The 6261-nt window shown below is 34.6% G+C and overlaps 1 non-coding gene across 1 annotated transcript; it reads right to left on the bottom strand.

Moving 5' to 3' along the window:
* Positions 1–2479: 2479 nt before the first annotated feature.
* On the bottom strand, positions 2480–2586 carry LOC129012052 (U6 spliceosomal RNA). The gene has a single exon (XR_008493548.1). It is a non-coding gene; the product is annotated as a U6 spliceosomal RNA (small nuclear RNA).
* Between the last annotated feature and the right edge of the window lie 3675 nt (positions 2587–6261).

Genomic DNA, 6261 nt, shown 5'->3' with positions numbered 1-6261 from the left:
AGTTTATTGAGAGTTTTTAACATGAAGGGATGTTGAATTTTATTGAAGGCCTTTTCTGCATCTATAGAGAAATAATCATGTAGTTTTTTTCTTTGGTTCTGTTTATGAGATGGATTACATTTATTGACTTGTGTATGTGGAACCAGCCTTGCATCCTAGGGATGAAGCTGATTTGATCATGGTGGATAAACTTCTTGATGTGCTGCTGGATTCAGTTTGCCAGTATTATATTGAGGATTTTCACATTGATGTTCAGCAGGGATATTGGCCTGAAATTTTCTTTTTTTGTTGTGTCTCTTCCAGGTTTTGGTAAGAGGATGATGCTGGCTTCATAAAATGAATTAGGGAGGAGTCCCTCCTTTTCAATTGTTCAGAATAGTCTCAGAAGGAATGGTAGCAGCTCCTCTTTGTATTTCTGGTAGAATTCAGCTGTGAATCTGTCTGGTCCTGGGCTTGTTTTTTTTTTTTTTTTTTTTTTTTTTTTTTTTTTTTTGGTTGGTAGGCTATCAATTACTGCCTCAATTTCAGCACTTGATATTGGTCTATTCAGGGATTCAGTTTCTTCCTGGTTTAGTCTTGGGAGGGTATATGTGTCCAGGAATTTATCCATTTCTTTTAAATTTTCTAGTTTATTTGTGCAGTGGTGTTTATAGTATTCTCCGATGGTAGTTTGTATTTCTGTGGGGTCAGTGTTGATACCCCCTTTATCATTTTTTATTGTGTCTATTTGATTCTTTCCTCTCTTCTTTATTAGACTAGCTAGTGGTCTTTCTATTTTGCTTTTTTTTTTTTTTTTTTTTAAAAACAGCTCCTGGATTTGTTGATTTTTTGAAGGCTTTTTCATGTCTCTATCTCTTTCAGTTCTTTTCTGATCTTAGTTACTTCTTGTCTTCTGCTAGCTTTTGGATTAGTTTGCTTTTGTCTCTCTAGCTCTTTTAATTGTGATGTTAGGGTGTCGATTTGAGATCTTTCTACATTTCTGATGTGGGCATTTAGTGCTATAAATTTCCCTCTTAATAATACTTCAGCTGTGTCCCAGAGATTCTGGTATATTGTCTCTTTGTTCTAATTGGTTTCAAAGAACTTCTTGATTTCTGCCTTAATTTCATTATTTACTCAGGAGTCATTCAGAAGCAGGTTGTTCATTTCCATGAAATTGTGTGGTTTTAAGTGAGTTTCTTAATCCTGAGTTCTAATTTCATTGCACTGTGGTCTGAGAGACTGTTTGTTATGATTTCAGTTCTTTTGCATTTGCTGAGGAGTGTTTTACTTCAATTATGTGGTTAATTTTAGAATAAGTGCTATGTGGCACTGAGAATAATGTATATTCTGTTGATTTGGGGTATAGAGTTCTGCAGATGCCTACTAGGTCCACTTAATCCAGAGCTGAGTTCAAGTCCTGAATATCCTTGTTAATTTTTTATCTTGTTGATCTGTCTAATATTGACAGTGGGTGTTAAAGTCTCCCATTATTATTGTGTGGGAGTCTAAGTCTCTTTGTAAGTCTCTAAGAACTTATTTTATGAATCTGAGTGCTCCTGTATTGGGTGCATATGTATTCAGAATAGTTAGCTATTTGGTTATTTTGCACAATAGTTCTTGCAGTTTCTTCAGTGTCATTGGTCTTTATATTTTTGTTTGTTTTTGCAGTGGCTGGTACTGGTTTTTTCTTTCCATATTTAGTGCTTCTTTCAGGAGCTCTGGCAGGGCAGACCTGGTGAAAAAGAAATCCCTCAGCATTTGCTTCTCTGGAAAGGATTTTACTCCTCCTTTGCCTATGAAGCTTAGTTTGGCTGGATATGAAATTCTGGGTTGAAAATTCTTTTCTTTAAGAATGTTGAATATTGGCCCCCAATCTCTTCTGGCTCGTAGAGCTTCTGCTGAGAGGTCCACTGTTAGTCTGATCGGCCTCCCTTTGTAGATGACTTGGCCTTTTTCTCTCGCTGCCCTTAGCAGTTTTTCCTTCATTTTGACCTTGGAGATTCTGGTGATTATGTGTCTTGGGTTTATCTTCTCGTGGAGTATCTTAATATTATTGTCTGTATTTCCTGAATTTACATGTTGGCCTATCTCATTAGGTTGGGGAAGTTCTCCTGAATAATATCCTGAAGTGTGTTTTCCAGCTTGTTTCGATTCTCCTCATCTCCTTCTGGTACTCCCATCAATCGGTCTTTTTATGAAGTCCCATATTCTTGTAGGCTTTGTTCATTCCTTTTCATTCTTTTTTTTTCTCTATTCTTGTCTGCACATCTTATTTCAGTAAGGTGGTCTTCAGACTCTGATATCCTTTCTTCCACTTGTTCGATTCAGCTGTTGATAATTGTGTATGTTTCACGAAGTTCTTGTGCTGTGTGTTTCAGCTCCATCAAGTCGTTTATGTTCCTCTCTAAACTGCTTATTCTACTTAGCAGTTCCTCTAACATTTTATCAAGGTTCTTAGCTTCTTTGCATTGGGTTAGAACATGCTCCTTTAGCTCATAAAAATATGGAACGCTTCATGAATTTGCATGTCATCCTTGTGCAGGTGCCATGCTAATCTTCTCTGTATTGTTCCAATTTTAGTATATGTGCTCCCAAAGCAAGCACACATCTCTGAGCTCTTAAAACTTCTTGCCTGTTCCTCCCAGGTTCTTTCTCTTCGTTGTTTCCTTGCTTTTAAAATAGTTTTTTACATAAACATCTCTAAACAATGCTTAACTTTGTTTTTTAGCATTTTCAAAATTGTTTCATGCCATCTTCAGTCTTCTGTGTTTAATGTTTTGACTTAACATAATGTCTCTCAGATACTTTCATGTTATTGCTTATGGTTATATTCATTTTCATCACTACATCATCTTCTACTACATATGTTTTTCAAATTTTATTTATCCATTGTTTAGATGGATATGGATTAATTTTTTTAAAAAAGTTATAACTGTAATACACAATGTTGAATACCTTTTGCTTAATGTTGTCCGTAAGACTTGGAAGTAATGTACTTATAAAAATTTTCTCAATCGAATGAGCACTAAATATTGGCTTATTGTGGTGTCAGGTTCATTTTCCTAATTATTAATGAGGGTGAACTTCTTTCTTAGTTTAAAAATACTGTTATTCTAAGTTCAGGGGAAAAGTACAAGTTTGTTACATAGGTAAATGTGTATCATGGGGGTTTGTTGTACAGATTACTTCATCACCCGGGTATTAAGCCTAGTACTCATTAGTTATTTTTCCTGATCCTCTCCCTCCTCCCACCCTCCACCCTCTGAAAGGCCCCAGTGTGTATTGTTACCCTCCTTATTATGTGTCCATGTGTTCTTATCTTTTATTTCCCACTTATAAATGAGAACATGCAGTATTTGGTTTTCTGTTCCTGTGTTAGTTTGCTGAGGATAATGGCCTCCTGTTCCATCCATGTTCTTGTGAAGGACATGATCTCATTCTTCTTTATGGCTGCGTAGTATTCCATGGTGTATATATACCACATTTTCTTTATCCAGTCTATCATTGATGGGCATTTAGGTTGATTCCATGTCTTTGCTATGGTGAACAGTGCTGCAATAAACATATGTGTGCATGTTTCTTTATAACAGAATGATTTTTGTTCCTTTGTGTATATACCCAGTAATGCAATTGCTCGGTCAAATGATGTTTTTGTCTTTAGGTCTTTGGGGAATCATTACACTGTATTCCACAATGGCTGAACTAATGTATAAGCATTCTTTTTTCTCCACAATCTTGCCAGCAACTGTTAATTTTTAACTTTTTAATAATAGCCATTCTGACTGTTGTTTGATGGTATCTCATTGTGGTTTGGATTTGCATTTCTCTAATGATCAGTGATGTTGACCTTTTTTCTTATGATTGTTGGCCACATGTATGTCTTCTTTTGAAAAGTATGTGTTCATGTCCTTTGCCCACTTTTTTATATTTTTTATTGCTTGTAAATTGTTTAAAGTTCCTTATAGATGTTGGATATTAGACCTTTGTCAGATGCATAGCTTGCAAAAATTGTCTCTCATTCTGTAGGTTGCCTGTTTACTCTGTTGATAGTTTCTTTTGCTGTGCAGAAGCTCTTTAGTTTAATTTGATCCCATTTGTGAATTTTTGCATTTGTTTCAATTGCTTTTGGCATCTTCATCACGAAATCTTTAACTGTGCCTATGTCCTCAATGGTATTGCCTTGGTTGTCTTCCAGGGTTTTTATTGTTTTGGGTTTTACATTTAAGTCTTTAATCCATTAATCTGTCTTGAATTAATTTTTGTATATGGTGTAAGGAAGGGGTCTAGTTTCAATCTTCTGCATATGGCCAGCCAGTTATTCCAGCACCATTTATTGAATAGGGAATCCTTTTCCAATTGCTTGTTTTCATCATGTTTGTTGAACATCAGATAGTTTTTTCTCAGTTTATTGGCAGTTAGTGGTTTCTCTTCCATAAAATCACCTCTTCTTAGTTTTTGGCCGTTTTCGGTTGGATTGTTAGACTTTACAAACATTAATTTGAATGAGTTCTTAAGATATATTAGATATTAATCTCTGTTTGTCACATGTGTTTAAAATATCTTCTCCTAGTGTTGATTTGCCTTTTTACTTTCTTTTCAATGCTTTGAAATGTATTATTATTCGTAATTTCTGTGTAGTAGAAATTATCAATCTTTTACTGTATGGTTAGTATTTTTAATTTTGATGAGGTTCAATTTATTATTTTTTTCGTTTTATGGATTGTGCTTTTGGTGTCAAGTCTTAGAAATATTTGCCTAGCCCTATATCCTAAATTTTTGTACCATTAAGTCTGTGATGCATTTTGAGTTAATCTTTTATAAGCTGTGAAGTTTAGGTTGCCTGTTTTTCCAATTGCTTCAGCACCATTTGTCAAAAGACTCTCCTTCCTCCACTGAATTGCTTCTTACCTTTGTTAAGAATCAGCTGAGTGTATTTGTGTGAGTTTATTTTGGGGTTCTTTATACCCTCCCACTGATCTATGTGTCCATCCCTCCACTGATACCATGCTCTTGATTATTGTAGCTATAGAATAAACATCAATATTGGTTAAAGTGATTTCTTCCACTTTAAACCTCAATAGGATTTTGATAGGCATTGCATTAAACCTACATCTTTACCCTGTTGAGGCTTACAATCCATGAACATAGTATGTCTCCACTTATTTAGAGCATTGACTGATTTCCTCAGTATTTTGTAATTTTTAGCGTACAGATCCTGTACATGTTGTATTTAAAATACATCTAAGCATTTCATTTTCTTTGAAACAACTGTAAATGGAATGGTGATTCTGATTTTGGTTGCTGCATATTTATTGTTAGTATGTGGAAGTGTGACTGATTTTTCTGCACTGATCTGATATCCTTTGACCTTGCTGAACTCATTTGTTCATTCTAGGATCATTTTTGTAGATTTCTTGGGATACTCTATGCTGATAATTATGTCATCTACATATACAGACAGTCTTATTTTTTCCTTCCAATTCATATGCCTTTATTTTTTGCCTTATTGCAGGGTCTAGGATTTCCAGTGCTATATTGTCTAAGAATTGTGAGAGCAGATATTGGACATTTTTACATTGTTTCCAATGTTGTAGGGAAAGCATTCAGCCTTTCACCATTAAACATGATGTTAGCTGCAGATGTAGATGCCCTTTATCAAGGTGAACTTAGCACCTATCTCTGTTTCCCTCACTTGCTGACAGTTTATAACATGAATGGTGTTGGATTTTGTGAAATGCTTTTGCCATGTCAGATAATATGACTAATTTGATTAGCATTTTTTGTATTAAAAGATCCTTTTCTATTTTGAGATCATAAGGATATTCTATTTTGTTTTCTAAAAGTTTTGAAGTTTTGCCTTTTACATTTATATATTTATTCCATTGGGAATTGATTTTGCCAATAGTGTGAGAAAGCGTGCAACTTAATTTTTAATAGGATTGCTGATTGTATCAGCTCTTTTATTGAATATATATACTTTTGCCATATCTCTCATATGACTGGGTCTGTTTCGTTCTGTTGCACTGACCTCTCTGCTCTGGGCTAATATCATATAGCTCTAATTATCTTAGTTCTGTAAGCCTTGGGATTATGTTGGGCAAATCTCTATACTGTATTCTTCATCAGAAGTTTCTCCCCTATTTTGTGATATTCATTTTCCATATAAATTTTAGAATTGGCTACCATGTTTCTTGAAAAGCCTATCGTAATTTTAATCTGTAAACAATTTATGGAAATTGACATCTTTTTGATATTGAGTTCTGATACTTTCCATGAAAA

The sequence above is a fragment of the Pongo pygmaeus genome, chromosome 14 (assembly GCF_028885625.2).
Source record: "Pongo pygmaeus isolate AG05252 chromosome 14, NHGRI_mPonPyg2-v2.0_pri, whole genome shotgun sequence".
NCBI classification, from domain to species: domain Eukaryota; kingdom Metazoa; phylum Chordata; class Mammalia; order Primates; family Hominidae; genus Pongo; species Pongo pygmaeus.
The sequence above is the reverse complement of the archived record's forward strand: the minus strand, read 5'-3'. Positions and strand labels throughout refer to the sequence as shown.